General features: G+C 39.2%; 1 protein-coding gene across 2 annotated transcripts in view; it reads left to right on the top strand.

Moving 5' to 3' along the window:
• Nucleotides 1–16562, top strand: part of Klhl32 (kelch like family member 32) — a 219245-nt gene that overhangs the window by 129333 nt on the left and 73350 nt on the right. The gene's annotated exons all lie outside the window — the stretch shown is intronic.

The raw sequence follows: 16562 nt of genomic DNA, 5'->3' as shown, positions 1-16562 counted from the left end.
AAACGGGGGCAAAGAATGAGGAGAATCCATAGCAGGTCTACTAACTAAAGAGCTGAAGATAACACAGGGCGATTGGATTTGGAAGAATGGAGGGAGAGGTAAAAATCTGTTGTTAATCTGCATGTTTTCCTGGTCAGAGTAGCCTGTGGGTTCCCATGGAGGGCCTGTTAGTGGTGCAGCCTGCGGGGGGATGAGGAGGTGGCAAGAAAGTTTGAAGGGAATGATCTGTGTGATCAACTGGAGATGGGTGCAGGAAAGGAGAGGCCAGAACAGGCAACAGGCGTTCTGCGCCTATGCTGCTGGGGTGAGATTGGGGGATTGGATCTGCAGGAGCAGAGGGAGACATGAATATCTGTAGTTCACTTTTTGTGGTGGAATAGCCTGTGGGTTCACAGGGATTGCCTGTAGGAGTTGAGGGCTGCAAAACTGTAAGGAGTGGGAGAGGGAGGTGAGGAGGGGAAGAGCTGTGGGACCACTGGAGATGTGCACAGGTGGGAAGCGAAGTTGCAGTCAGCGTTCGGCTGCTACGCTGCTGTAGATGAGAATGGGGGATTGGGCTGGGAGGAGCAAAAGGAGGGATGACTATCTGCAGTTACCTACCTGCTTTCCAGGCAGGAGTGCCCACCTAGAGCTGGAGCTGGGACAAAGCAACGAATGGGGAGAGGGACGTTAGAAGGGGAAGGTCTGTGGGATCCATGGGAGAGTAGGTTACAGGGAGGCTGCCGTAGGTGTTTTGCTGCAGAACCAGGGATGTGCCTGGGGGATTGGACTTGGAGGGATGGAGAGAGTGGGGAAGGTCTGCAGTTATCCCACCTGCTTCTCTGTGAGGAGTGGCCCGTGGATTCCCACGGAGTACCTGCTGGAGGTTTTCCATCTAAATGTCATATCAGTAGTTCAAACTCCATATATTACAGCCTGCTCTGAGGGTCCTATTGATAACTGCTTCTTTCTCCCAATTTGGGTGCTATTCTAGATAACTAACTTGAGTAGCTGCACAAATATCTCACACCAGATTCTTTTCTCCATCACTGAAATTACTGCCTCTCATTAGACAGTCACCATTCTTGCTCAAAGAGCTACTCCAATGGGTTTCCTGTTTCTAGCCTCTCTTCATGACAAGCCATATTCCCTTGAGTATCATTATCCTTCCCAGGGAAGGGAGTCACATTTCCAGAAAGCCTGTCAGTTTTATAAGGATTTATATTTCCACTCTGCCAAGTAGCCCATCAGTCTGGTGGCATGGTTTTCTTTTTGCAGTTGGAGGGGTTCAAATTTGGAATTAGTATGTTGATTTAACTTAGAAATGTCCACTAGCTATCTGCTGGTGTATCTCAATACAGTATATTAGTTTACCCTCACAATTCTGTATTCTGGTCACCATAGCTGGGCCCCCTCTTTCCCAGCCAAGCTGCCTTTTGCAGAATCCTAAGGCAGATGTTATATGTGTGGAATTGCCATAAGAGAAGTCCTGTAATAGGAGCTACCTCCGTAGCAGGCAAAGGCATTAAGTTCTCTTTAATCTATGCCCTCATGGTAGGGGTGAAGAAACACAGGTGCACAGATACCCCCAACCACACACACACACACACACACACACACACACACACACACACACACACACGTGCGCGCTTTCTTCTGCCGAGAATGCCATATATCAGGGCTGTTAAGTGTTGAATTCGTGTAATGTCGCCTGAAGTTGACCCTTTAGGAGCTACACAGTTTGCTGTCTTTTGTCATTAGCTTTCTGAAGGAAAAGAATTCTGTAAGATTTGTGCTCTCACCAAAGTGATACACTCTATTGCCCAATTAACAGAAGTGCCCTTTGTTTCACCAAATATATATATAATTGTTTCACTGTGTGTGTGTGTGTGTGTGTGTGTGTGTGTGTGTGTAATGACATGCAACTAAAATGCAGTAATAAAAAGAACATCCTGTAGGCTCTTCCAATAAAACCACCTAAGCAGTGATTGAAACAGACTGCCAGTATCTGGCAGTAGGTGGCAGTGTGAATCCACCAAAATTCCATAACGCGTTTAAAGCAAAAATCAGGGGAAAAATGGAAAGAAAAATTATTTATTTTGCTACATATTAGTCTTCTGACCCAATCAGTAAAAAAGTCATTATTCACACCACACTGGGCAATATGCATTGTAATTTTTAACAAATAATAGGAAACTGTTAATGTGCTCACAGGAAATGCAGTTTTGTCTCGGGCTTCTATGGTCATTTATCACCGCACTTTGTGAAATCACTCATTTGTTCTAATTTGAATGTAAATGACTCTAAGGTTTTACAAATAAGGTGACAGACTCACATAAATGTAATTGCAGGGTTCATCTCCTTCTTTTTATATATCACTCATTAGGTTATGAATTAAATACATCGTATTAAACCAGGGGCATGTCCAATGATGATATTGTAATGGCAAATTACTCTATGCTATTAGAGGTGTATTTTTTATTCATGGACATTAATTTGTCATTAAGCGGCATTAGTTTAGCACTTTTATGTGAAAGACGTGACCTGCAAGAGGAGACATGCTGCTGGGCTCTGTGAGGAGAGGACCTGAGGGCCGTAGGTAGAGCATCTCGTCTCTCTCTAAGGAAACATGCGAGGGGGTTGTTTCTTGTTTTGTTTTGTTTTCTTCTTTTACAAATATTCCATGGGTCACTTCCTCAGACTGAAGGTCTCCTCTGTACAGCACTCATCCCTGAATCATCTAGTAAATCGAATCTAGATTCTTGCCCCTCGTTTTTGGGTAGCTGAGAACTATCCTGAAGAGATGGCAGCATCCACCCCATCCTCCATCTCATCCCCTGAAGGTGCTTATTCATTATCCTTCATCTTCATGGAGTTGTACACTTAAGGGGCTGCAGAGAGAATTGGGCATTTTCTTTCTTTGATGAATGAACAAAGATTTAAAGAATTTTATTTTCTCAGGAGGGTTTTGGGGAGATATCTGGATAATTTCATGTCTGTTTTCATAAATAGCAGTCTTATGGTTTCTCTTTTTAAGAAAATATTTTTTCTAGTCCCCACATCTGGAAGCATTGACCTCTGAGACACCGTCTCCAAGACTGATGGTCTCTTCTGACAGATTTGAGTCAGCCTCCACAGGGCACAGTATGCTGAGAAAATGCCTTTCCCTGTTTTTACCCTGGGAGGTTTTGGGTACAAGACCCTGAACCTCACGTTCCACCAATTTCAGACTTCCTTTCCCTTGCTCCATATTGCATGAACTTAGTATGTGTTGAGGGGACAAAAGTTAACCTTTATTCAGTAATTTTTATCTGCTTTTTAATATTAATATGTTAAATAATGGTGAGAAAATTGTATAAGCAGTTTTCTGTTAGTTTCACCTACTGAATATATTTTGTTCAGTTGGAAATACTTCCTACAGTGACTAAACTCGACAATGAGGAGCTTATATATTTTACAGTATTATAATGGATTATTTTTTTAAAACTAAATAATGCAGCAATGACTTATTGGAGGCTATGTCTTCTAAATAATATATTATCTTAAATTTAATTATTAAAATTAGCTGTATTAGCTAAATATATAGTGGGTATTCTGTATAAAATAATTTTTCCTCAAGGTTGAAAAGTTATAACCTATATTCATTTTTCTCTAACACTGAGATTTTTTTCTATTAAAGATGACAAATGATTATACCCACATATATATTTAATATGGCCATAATCCAGTGCACTAACTGCATGCCATGATTGCTTCCCTTGAGCTGATACCTTTGTGTTTGGAGCGTATTAAAGTATAATTTTTGGAAAATATATTACAAATAGTTTAATCTTTTGGATTCTTTTTTAGTGAAAATAATCAGGAAGTCAAGAAATGTATCAACCCCAAGTCATAGCCAACTGCTAATTATTTGTTCTAATCAAGAATATTTGCCACCTAGCACAAGTAATCCAAAATAGCATGTTTGCCAAATATTACTCATATTTGGCTCCAGAAATGCACCATCAGATTTTCAGTAGCCATTTCTGGGTTCCAATTAATTTTTTTCATAGGCTATTGTGATGGTTTTTATTCTCAATGCCCATACTGAAGGATGCCAGCAATTGACAGTCCGAAGGCCTGCTGTCTTCTGGGAACGTGATTTCAGTATTTTAATTTGTTATTTTGTCAATCTAGGGTTGATTGTATATTTTTGTGAGTTTTTAAAGAGAGGAAAAGATCTTGAAGGAGTTTTCTAATACCTGTAGTTTCCAGCTATGGAACAAACAAAACCAGAAACACCCCACCCCCTAAAAATCTGATTTTGTGCATGTGTTTTTTTCTCAAAAAAGTAAAAATTCCTCCCACTTCTATGGATGCTGTAGTTCAGAATCAATGAATGAAGCAATCAAATATGTTTCTCACTCTCTTCCATTATCACTACTTGAAATTAAGGGTGGTTCAAACGAAATCTGCATTCTCACTTGCGGCTTCCAACAGTCAATACCTCTACTCTGTGAGATGTGTGCCCTCTTCTCTGAAGCTCACACACCTTCTGCTCCTCATTACAGCCTTCTACCTTCTCTGTTGCCCATGGTTTCAGTCTCCCCACCAGGAAGATGGGAGAACTGTTTCTTAGTCTCCTGTCACTACAACCGCCCTCTTTTTCCTGTCACAGACAGATGCTGGTGTGTATGTTTCCTTACCTTTTGTGCAGTGAGTCTTTCATAATATCTAATCGTGAGCCTTTTATGTTCCCTCCTACAAAACCCTCTCCTCCCTCCTAGTTCTCCTCCACCTTTTTCAGTTCCTTTACAAGCTCTCCGTCCAACATTGTGGGAGAATAGGAACACTGTGTGTAGCCTGTTTCTTCTACTCACTTCACTTGTCTTCCTACTGTGGAGGTCACTGCACCTGAGCTCCAGACATGTGTTCCGTTATCAGTTCCACCAGATACCCTACACGCAGTTCCCCTGGATACCCTACTCGCAGTTCCCCTGGATACCCTACACGCAGTTCCCCTGGATACCCTACACGCAGTTCCCCTGGATATCCTATGCGCAGTTCCACTGGATCTACACACAGTTTCACTGGATACCCGACATGCAATTCCCCGGGATTCCCGACCATGCAGTTCTACTGGATACCCTACATGCAGTTCCACTGGATACCCTACATGCAGTTCCCCTGGATATCCTATGCGCAGTTCCACTGGATCTACACACAGTTTCACTGGATACCCGACATGCAATTCCCCTGGATTCCTGACATGCAGTTCCACTGGATACCCTACACGCAGTTCCACTAGATACCCTACATGTGCTTCCCCATTGCCTTCATCCAATCCCACTTGCTTGCTCTTCACCATGCTGTTAAGGCAGTACCATTAGTTAACCCCACCAGAAACCCCGGTCTCTAGAAATTTAGATTATCAGTAGGAGCCACTCCCTGATGGGTATCTTTCCTTCACATGCCTTTACTTACCTGAGCTACAATTCTTAGATTACTCCATGATTTTGTGATTCTTGCTCAACTTTATTGATTTGGCCTTAGATAGTTCTCAAATGTACTGCTTTGTCTTCTGGTTGGCACTGACGTCACTGAGGTCTGCATTCCTTCCCATGGACTCTCCTGAACTGCTTCCACCCTGCTCCCGACCTATGATTATCATCACAACAGTGTTGGGCATCTGTTTTTAATCTTCAAAATAACGTCTTGCCCCAAGTCTTGCATAGCTTTCTATCTTCTAGTTGCAAACTAGTTTCTGGCCTTTCTCATTCTCGTCTCCTTTATGGACTCTTTGCTGTTGTATCCCAAGGATAACATACTTTGTCATCGCCAGTCCTCTATATCCTAGGTTCATTCTTCTGGACATTCTGCAGGTATTAGAGTGGAACTCATGCCAGAGACCAGGAGTCACCGTAGAATCTTCCCTGCCCTGTGGCCAGCATGTAATGTCACTTTCATACATACATTGTTTGGTTTCTTGTTCTCTCTCCTTTCTCTTCCTGTAACACCATCTTAATCCAGGTCCTTGTTACTTCCTGGATGAAAGGAACTTCTTGAAAATTAATAAACTTCACAGTTACTCCAATTCTTCCTCCAATGTTTTGTTTGATTGATTTTTAAAAGTAAGTTTCAATCCCTTGGTTTTATTTTCAAATAACAAACTGATTATATTGTACTCTTGCTTAAAATCCTTCACTACTTTATGATTCTCCTTAGCCTTTGGTATAATGTTCATTCCTCTTAATTTGACACAGAGTTTGTATCCGTTACAAAACTGCACATATCTTCAACCTTGTTTAATTTTTTTAACAACTTTTTGCTCAAGCATTGTGCTGCAGTCTTAGGAAACTTTGTACCTTTCCTTAAAACTTTGTGAAAAGCCCCTTTCATGTGGGCTCTTTTTCCTGCTGTCATCTTCTGAGTTCCTAACACCCTAAGTACTTGGCATACACATTTCCTTTTCCACAGCTGGCTGAGTAGTGTGCGCAGTTTGAGTTGATGCCCTCTTTAATTGTGAGCATTCTTCCAGGAGGCTAATCCCAAAGTATTGAGTTTATTTATCTAGCTCCTCTTGTGTTGACTTATCTCCCTGTGATATAAACTCATACCCTAAAGTCACTTGACCTTAAGTGACTAAGTTTTTCTACCCTTCACTCCTACTCTCTGAAATAGATACAGCATCCTTTTGTCCCTTGGTGTTGTTGAAAGATTCAATAAGTTGGTGAATGAAATGGGTCCTGCAACACAGATCCTGCACCAGTAGATGCTTGAGAAACAAGAGCTGACATGGTGACATGCTGCCCCTGTGCTCACATGCTGAGTAAGCAATGGTGAATTCTGAAGCAACATTTTTCAGCTCATGGTGACTGAGGCCAGAATTGTTAATACCTGATCATGGCTATATTTCTGTGCCCCTCCCTCCTAGAATTCTAGCTTACTAAGAAACTTTCCCAAAGAACAATATAAAATTATTCATGACCCTTAGATATTATGCATACAATTGATTATGAAAATGTACCAGTAACCTAATTGTAGAATTCCTCAGTTATATAGCACAAATATATTTAAATATGTCTTCTAAAACTGACAGAATTAGAGCATGTTTTGTTTCTTGTGATTTTTGAATTGCTGGTAATACTTTGTTTTATTTAATCGAGGCATATAAAATGTATATTTGTATTAGCATATGAATATATAGTTACTTAAAGCTATCCAGAAATATTTACATGTTCGTGTATATGTATGTTTACACATGTGTATATATATATTTATTCACATATATGTTCATGCACATAAAATACTTGGGCTTGCATCATTTCATCACATCATAAATAAGTCTGATCTACACGGTCAGTGGAATATTTATTTTCTTCCTTAACAATTTGACTTTATCCTATAAACCCCAAATGTAGCATTGAGAAAACTCAGTCCCTTTACATACATGGTAAACATGATAATTTATTTCCCTGTCTGATTCAGTCCAAGGCTGTTAAAAGGTGGGTTGTTTGTATCTGTTCATTTGCTTTAACCTGTTCTAGCCCCTCACCACGTGTCCATGTTAAACCTTTATGCTGCTTCCTGGACTCTGGAGTACAGCCCTTTCTTGCTGCACTGGGTTGGGTAGTCACATAATATCTTGGTTTATAACTAGGTTGTAATCCAAATAGGAAACAGGTGGAATCACAACTGGGGATGGTGCCTTGGATATTAATGGCTTGGCTCAGCCGTGGAATTTCTAAAGCTGTATACACTTTTTTGTCTTAATTATGCATTCATTAAAAGCTTTTATACCCCACAGAATAAAGTAAATATTTTTTGATCTCCATAGTGTGCTCCCAGACTGTAGATTTGCACAGCAGGGTCTTGATAATCTGAATAAATTGTATTTCCCCAAGGACTTTATCTTTCAAATAAGGTCATAAAGAAAGGCAGCTCCCCCCATCCTTGAATTTCTCAATGTGCCTTTTCTGCCTGCGAAGCGAAGTATATGATAGTAACCAAGACATGGTTGTGATCTGCTATATTGTATCAGTCTGCTCTTCTTGTTTATCTCTCTCTTTTTTTTAAGCTCAGGGACCATTTTATTAAAATTTGAATGAACAACACGAGGAAAGGTAAGCTGTACAGCTACAGGGAAGAGCGGCATGGAGAACAGGAAGAGAAAACGACAAGCCTTTTGAAGTTAGGTCCCAAAAAGCAGTCAGACCCCATGTTGGAGATCTGTATGAAGCTGTTTGGTAGACAGCAATTATAAAGGGAATAACAGTCACTATAACTATTGAATGTTTAGCCTCCACTCTGAAGATGTCGCTGTACATGTATTTTCAAATGTTCATGGCATATCCAGAATATGTTATCACTTTTCCTAGTCTGTAGGTATGGAAATTTGACTTGAGATGTTTGTTGTCCACTGGCTGGGAATATCTAGGAGGTTCAACTTCAAATCGTGTGTGGTTTTTTTTTTTTTATCCAATTCTAAGATAAAGATGCCATCACTGCCTTTATGACCCAGTGAAGAAGACAGGAAATAAAAAGTTAGAAACTCAAATGAGGGTCCACAAACACTTGAATTTACAATATCTTTGAGTCACCCAGAACAAGATGGCAGTGTATCCATTTTTAATGGCAGCTTGCAAATAGTAGACAGTTGCCAATATTTTTACAAATGTTTTCCTCTGTGTCTAGGATGCCATGTTTAATTAATAGTTAGTCTGTGTTCTGTTACCTAATTGTTTAATATTGAGATGTTTAATACATTTAGTTTTTAGTTAGCGTTTGACAAATTACCTTTAAATTCTTCAACTACTTGAACATTTGTAGGACAGGAGTGTCTATTTTACTATGAACCAAGGAATAAGATCAGTAAAAGCTAGATTTTTACAGATACATTGTGTTACTTGTCTCCCATCAGTTAAAAATTAACAAGAAGGGACTTTCACAAAAGATAAAGAAGACATGAAGAAATAAAGACACAGTCTGAACCTGAGGGAAAGGTGATTTGGACAGTCAGTGCTTGAAAAGTCAGAAAGAAAGCAGCCATCCAAGCTGGAGTGCTTTGCCATCCCAAGGAAGGAGCCAGTCGGATCTGGGTGGTCACCATGAGAAGAGTATTTAAACCGAACCCCACTTGACAAGCCTTGTAGCCTGGTGTTTCAGTCTTCAAATGCTTTGCAAACAATAATCATTTGGGGCAAAGGTATGAGAGAATTCGTCCCTGCTTGAAACTATATGTTGTAGTTCTGGCTAACACTATGGACACTGGATTTTTCTAATCCTCACTAAAATCAAGAAAAATCAGGTTCTTTTTGAACATTTTGGGGAAAGAGAAAATAATTTCACATGGGCCAGATCGGAAGACCCATGATGCACTGCAGCAGCCAGCCTTTGCTTATTACAGGTGGGCATTCTACTCCCTACTTATTATGTGAAAACTCTATTACCTAGATAACACCATGGGATAATTTCCTGAGCTCATATCAAGCATTTGAAAATCTCTTTCTCAACCATTAAGTCGTATCTATAACAAAGCTGTTTCTTCTTCCATGACAGTTATGACATGTCTCACAACTTACTATTTTTTCATTCGTAATACAACAACTGTTTTTCCAGTTACAACCAATGAGAAGGACAATGATGGTTAGGATTTTGTAGGATTTGCTGGTCCTAAAATGCAAGAGTTACTTTCTGCTGCAGATGATTCCTGACTTATGAGGCTCTGACTTTGTTTTACAACAGCGTAGCAGGGGCACACTTGGAGAAAAAGGCATGCATTTCACGTTAGCCTTTTCCTGAGGCTGGTCTTGTGTGTTGTAATAGCTCTAGCAATCTGTAAAGTGCTGTTGAGTCACGGTTCCCAGTTAACCACACAGTCTCTAGGGTGGACAACCCATAGTCTTCAGAACAATAATAGAGCTATGAGCTTTGGCAATTAAGCATATAGTATAATTTTAACTATTGTATTTTCAACACAAAATAGATTTATAAAAAGATAACCCAATCATAAGCATTAAATTATTATTCAGTAAGGAGGTAGGACACTTCAGTTGGTAACGAAGTGTCCTACCTCCTTACTGAATAATACTTGGCACTTGGTCTCAAAACGCAGCTGACAGGATATCTTAATTTCGCTTTGAGCTAGCATAACTACCAAGCAATCCATGCTGATTTTACATATAATATGGGACATTTGGAATGGTTTTGAGTCATTTTATACTTTCATGGTTTCATACCCAGGGTGGTCTTTCCTTTGGCAGAGAAAAATATTTATCTGAAATATTATTCAATTTGCCCATCTTAGAAGTAAAAATTCTGGAAATCAAAAATGATACTTCTATTTGCTTTAACCTTGAAAAACATTTAACATTATCCTTAATCCAAGTCATGGTTTTCACACTGATAGTAAGTGCTGTTGATGCTTATTTTTCTTTAACAAGTCACTGACGTTCTTAGAATTAAATGAGGGAAGAAGAGAAATAGCCATTATTCAGGTGCTGTGTCGATCAGGTGTCCTACTACCAAGTGCAGGCATCTCTACTGTTTTTTTGTATCTAGGACTCCTGGATTTGAGGTATCATATTTTGGGGCAGGTATTGGGATAGAACATGGTAGATATGATCATATGATAACAATTTTCCCATGTTTTATATAATTCCCGTGTCAGGGGTATGATTACACTACAGAGCTGGATGGGCAAGGACCTACTGACAGAGCAGAGGGCCATCAGAATACCTGAAACTCAAATAGACTTTGTTTTTGAAACATGGATCATTGATGAGCAGGTTGTGTTGCAGTTGGTCCAGGGGGCACATCCTTTCACCATAGCTCACAGGAGCTGGACTGTGGCCCACTGGCAGTGCATATGTACACTCTAGATATAAGATTTCATATTTTTGCAATCCAAGATCAGTGGAGAGGCAATGAATCTAGAAAACATTATCTGAGGGATAGGTTCACAGCTGCTTTGAATTATAGAGCAAAGTTTTTATATAAATGTCCTTATCAACTTAGCTGAAATACTAAGAAATGCATTGGAATTTTTGGCAAGTTATACCATTACATGAGAGCCATGAAAGGACATCACAGAGGCCAAGATGGTCATCCTTTCATTGCCTTTACTGTTTGGGGAAGATGGGAGGAGGGCAGCAGGGTCAGTGACCCCTCAGGCTCACTCGCTTCCTCCTATCCATATCTTAACCGTCTGACCATTTTGCCTTAAAGAGGTAATTATATTGACTGTATTTCAAAGAAAGATCGTATTTAGCTTTTTTGTGGTTTTTATTCCCCTATGACTTACCCAAGTTAATCTCAAAAAAAAAAAAAACTCTTTTATGGATCTTACAGGAGTAAATCATACAAAAAGTACAAAGGTGGAAAATATGTAAGTTTTTTATGAATTATTGAAATTGGAAAAGTAGTATTTCTTCTATAGCTAGGGCAGTGTTGGGGACACATTTTGTGGCTTTTCTGTAATTTAACTTGTATTCATATCATAAGAAACAAGTAGAAGGGAAAAGAGAAGCCAAATATCCCTGAACTAAAGAAAAATAAATATTATTTTAAATTATCCCCTGAAGAACAACAATGTCTGCACTATAATTCTGAATGAGAACTAAATTTCAAGTGGAAAATAGTGTGACAGAAATCAAACCTTTTTAGAAGGAAAAGAAAGCTTTACTTTTTAATTATTATTTTTTATTGATTTTATTGAGCTACACATTTTTCTCTGCTGCCCTCCCCGCCTCTCCCCTCCCTTTCAACCTTCTTCCAAGGTCCCCATGCTCCCAATTTACTCAGGAGATCTTGTCTTTTTTACTTTCCACGTAGATTAGATCCATGTATGCCTCTCTTAGAGTCCTCATTGTGGTCTAGGTTCTCTGGGATTGTGATTTGTAGGCAGATTATCTTTGCTTTATGTTTAAAAAACACTTATGAGTGAGTACATATGATAATTGTCTTTCTGGGTCTGGGTTACCTCACTCAACATAATGTTTTCTCCATCCATTTGCCTGCAAATTTTGAGATTTCATCATTTTTTCTGCTGTGTAGTACTCCATTGTGTAAATGTACCTTATCCATTCTTTGGTTGAGGAATATTTAGGTTGTTTCCAGGTTCTGGATATGACAAACAATGCTGCTATGAACATAGCTGAGCACATGTCTTTGTGGTATGATCGAGCATCCTTTGAATATATACCCAGAAGTGGTATTACTGGGTCTTGAGGAAGGTTGTTTCCTAATTTTCTGAGAAATTGCCATATAGATATCCAAAGGGGCTGTATCAACTTGCACTCCCACCAGCAATGCAGGAGTGTTCCTTTACCCCAAAACCTCTTCAGATAAGTTGATAGTTTTCATAAGTAACCCTGAAATTCTACCAAGGAACTTCTATAACTCAAACACTTTCATAATGAAGTAGGATACATGATTAGCTCAAAAAATCAGTAGCCCTCCTGTACACAGATGATAAATGGACTGAGGAAGAAATCAGAGAAACATCATGCTTCACAATAATGACAAACAGCATAAAATATGTCGAAGTAACTCTAACCAAACAAGTAGAAGACTTGTATGACAAAAACTTTAAATCTTTGAAGAAAGAAATTGAACACCAGAAAGTGGAAAGATCTCCCATGCTCTTGAGTAGGTAGAATTAACACAGTAAACATGACAATCTTACCAAAACCAATCTACAATTCAATGCAATGCCCATCAAAATCCCAGAAAAATTCTTCACAGACCTCAAAAGAATGGTACTTAACTTCATATGGAAAAGCAAAAAAACCCAGGATAGCCAAAACAATGCTGTACAATAAAAGAACGTCTGGAGGCATCACGATCCCTGACTTCAAACTCTACTACAGAACTGCAGTACTGAAAACATCTTGGTATTGGCATAAGAACAGACAGGAGGATCAATGGAACCGAATCGAAGACCCAGATCCACACACCTACAAACACCTGATTTTTGACCAAGAGGCAAAAAATATCAAATGGAAAAAAGAAAGCATATTTAACAAATGGTGCTGACATAACTGGATATCAATATGTAGACGAATGAAAATAGATCCATATCTATCACCATGCACAAAACTCAAGTCCAAATGGATCAAAAATCTCAACATAAAAACAACCACTGAGCCTCATAGAAGAGAAAGTGGGAAGTACACTTAAGCACGCTGGCACAGGAGACCACTTCTTAAATATAACCCCAGTGGCACAAACACCGAGAGAAACAATAAATGGGACCTCCTGAAACCAAAAAGCTTCTGTAAAGCCAAAGACATAATCAACAAGACAAAAACAACATCCTACAGAATGGGAAAAGATCTTTACCAACCTTACATCAGACAAAGGTCTGATCCCCCAAATATACAAAGAACTCAAGAAATTGGTCATCAAAAGAACAAATAACCCAATAAAAATGGAGTACAGACCTAAACAGAGAACTCTCAACAGAGGAATCTAAAATGACTAGAAGATACTTAAGGAAATGCTCAACATCCTTAGTCAGTAGAGAAATGCAAATCAAAACGCCTCTGAGATTCCATCTTATACCTGTAAGAATGGCCAAGATCAAGAAAGCTTTTCTTTTACCAAGAGACTTCTTTGCTTTTTTGTTGTGATTTCCATTCAGATGTCCCCTTCTCCCTGCATGTTCTGAGTTTCTAAAGCCACAAAATGTAGGAGAATGGAAACAGTCTCATAATCAAGGTGGCTATCACTTGGAAAGTGTCTAAATATTTTTAGTCCAAGTAGTTAGTTTTGAAGGAAATAATTCTTTCTTGGATTGAATGAAATTTAAGGTTTATTAAAATATTTCTTTCTCAGAGAAGAATACTTGCATTCTGCTTGTCCATTTTGTGTACCTGTATTTACATTGTATTTTCTGGTATGGTCAACTTGAATTATTATTATTACCAGGTTGTCTTCATGGAAAATAGAGTGACCACTGGTTCATCTTTGGGCATGAGAAGGTTAGAATGGGGCTGGATGTGGTACCTGACAGCTGTTTTCCCAAGCACTTGGGAGGCAGAGGTAGGGAAATAAACTCAAGGATACATTATGTAGCGTAGGCTACATAATGATTTCCAGGCCAGCGTGGGCTACAGGGTGAAAACTTGTCTCAAAAAATGAAAGAAAAATATAAAAGGGACAGAAAGTAAAATGGGGTAATATTAGGGACACTAATGAATTATGAAAATGTGACCCTCTTTGAGTGAAGTTCAGAATTAGCTGGAGAGGTTGGAAAGACACAGAATATTTTGTCCACTTAATTATCTTTGGGAATTTCTTTGTTAAACTCATGTGTTGACCACCTACCTGCTCCATGGTGGACCCCAGGATACATAAAGAATGATCCATAATCCTTGACCACCAAGGCCATTGGATCTGTGGAAGGATATGGAGTTGTAACATATACTTCAGGTACCTGCTAGATGTCTGCAGAGGGGAGGGTGGAAGCCCAAAGAGGATGTGATCTAGTGAAATTGGCAAAGTAAAGTGAGATTTTTCATTCATTAATCCGGCCACCCATCCATCCATCCATCCATCCATCCATCCATCCATCCATCCATCCAACATATACCTGACATTTGGAGTAGAACAGTAGACAAGGCTGGCCAGTTGTCTTCCCAAAGGACTAACTTACTGGGAGCCTGTACATGCACACATAAATACAGGAAAATGTAGGAGATTAGTACAGATGGAGATAGGTGAAGCAAGCAGACTATTAGAAAAGTGTGATAGGGTGTCATCCATAGAGACAGAGAGGGACATGTCGGGCATGATGCCCAGGTGAAAAGAAGAGAAACCGTATTTGTTATTCATAAGAAATTAGCATCTGCTGCTTCCCAATTCTGGGACATTGTTCCTGCGGCTTCAGCTCCATCTTATTCTAAAATGTAAGTTTCATGATTAAATTAGTTATGGTGAGGCCAACAAATAAGAAGATAATTCTTATTTAAAAGACAGTTTGAGCTGGTGTGATGATGACTCAGCTGTTAAAGGCACTTGCTGCAAGATTGATTCCTTGAGCTCGCTCCCTGGGACCCACATGATTTAAGGAGAGAAACAACTCTCACAAATTGTCTTATCTCCATACAACCTGCCACTTGTGTGAACCTGCACACACACACACACACACACACACACACACACACACACACACTCACACACACACATATTATAAATTAATAAAGTAAAACATTCAAAATCTTAAATCTTACAAAAATCAAAAGAATTGATAAATTGTTAATACTCAGTAGATGGGAAGAAATGAAACCTGTAGTCAGTGCAAATCTCCTATCTTGCTAAGTCAGTGTCTGATCTTCCTTCAGTAGTTAGCTCCACGTTCTCAGTAAACCCTTAGTAACTTTTCATTCCAGGTCAAACCCTTACTCACAGCCACTGAGCCTCATGCTTTATTCTTTGTAGTGTTTACCTTAGTTATATATTTCATTTATTTGTAAGGGGATAGACAGACAGACAGACAGACCTTCCAGAAGACTGCACTCTTCAAGAACTGGTGCTTATATCTTTGGTAGCACCTGTTTTGTTTATCCCTCTTGTTGTGAATGTGTAGGAGGTTGTCACAGTTGGAGCCAAGCCAGTCTAGTTCGTGATGCTGCTTTGCAGGATGAGAAATTCAACAGAATCCAGGTCATGGGAGAGAGTGCTGTGTTCTGAATTTTATTTTATTTTTCCTATAAGCAGATGGGAGTCTGTTACTTAGGTTTAAAAAATTCTCTTAAAAAGTTTTGCTTATATAAAAAGGAAATGACTTTATGGAACAGTTGTTAGAGAGTGATGGAGTTCAAGGGATTTATGAACATAGACTAGTTCTGGCTGCTTTCTGCTGAAATTGGGGCTTTGTAGGGCTAAGGTCAAGTCCCCTCCTTCTTTGGTGGTGTTTTTAATTTGGTTTCTATTTAGTTGGTAAATTAGGAAGAACTGACATTGCAAATGTTAAATCTTATCTAAGCATAAGAGATATGTATTTAAGTTTGTTTTGGTGTCTTATAGTTTTACTTGCATTGTCTTTAGAACTTTTTATTAAGTATGTCTAAGTATTTTGTTTTTTAAAATGTCATTCATTTATTCCTTGACAATTTGATACATGAATACAATGTTTCTTAAACCTACCCACCCCCAACTCTACCCTCCCACTCTTTCTAGGCAACCCCTAGTACATCTTCTTCCCACGTTGGTGTCACTCTCTTTTTATTAAATAAATTTATATCTGAGTTTTAAACAGTTCATGGTATGGTTAAATCCTTACATAAAGAGAGAATTGATACCAGAGGCAGGAATGGTAATTTTTGACAGTTCCAGAAGTCCAGACAAGAGATGATAAATGACATAAGAGACATGCTAATAAGGAAGAACAGACAGGATTAGGCAATTGACTTCATATAAGAAAAGAATATGGGCCAGTGTGGGGGCTCCCGATCCGGAAATCTAGATGTGACCATTGTCCGAAAGAAGAAAGGAAGAGGTGAGAGCTGGTTCAGCAGTTAGTGGCACACGTTACTCTTGTAGAGTTCCTGGGTTCAGTTATAAGTCCAGTTTTAGGGGATCCCACATCCATTTCTGACTTC

This window comes from Arvicola amphibius, chromosome 11, assembly GCF_903992535.2.
Source record: "Arvicola amphibius chromosome 11, mArvAmp1.2, whole genome shotgun sequence".
Classification (NCBI taxonomy): domain Eukaryota; kingdom Metazoa; phylum Chordata; class Mammalia; order Rodentia; family Cricetidae; genus Arvicola; species Arvicola amphibius.
This window is presented reverse-complemented; position numbering and strand designations above follow the sequence as displayed.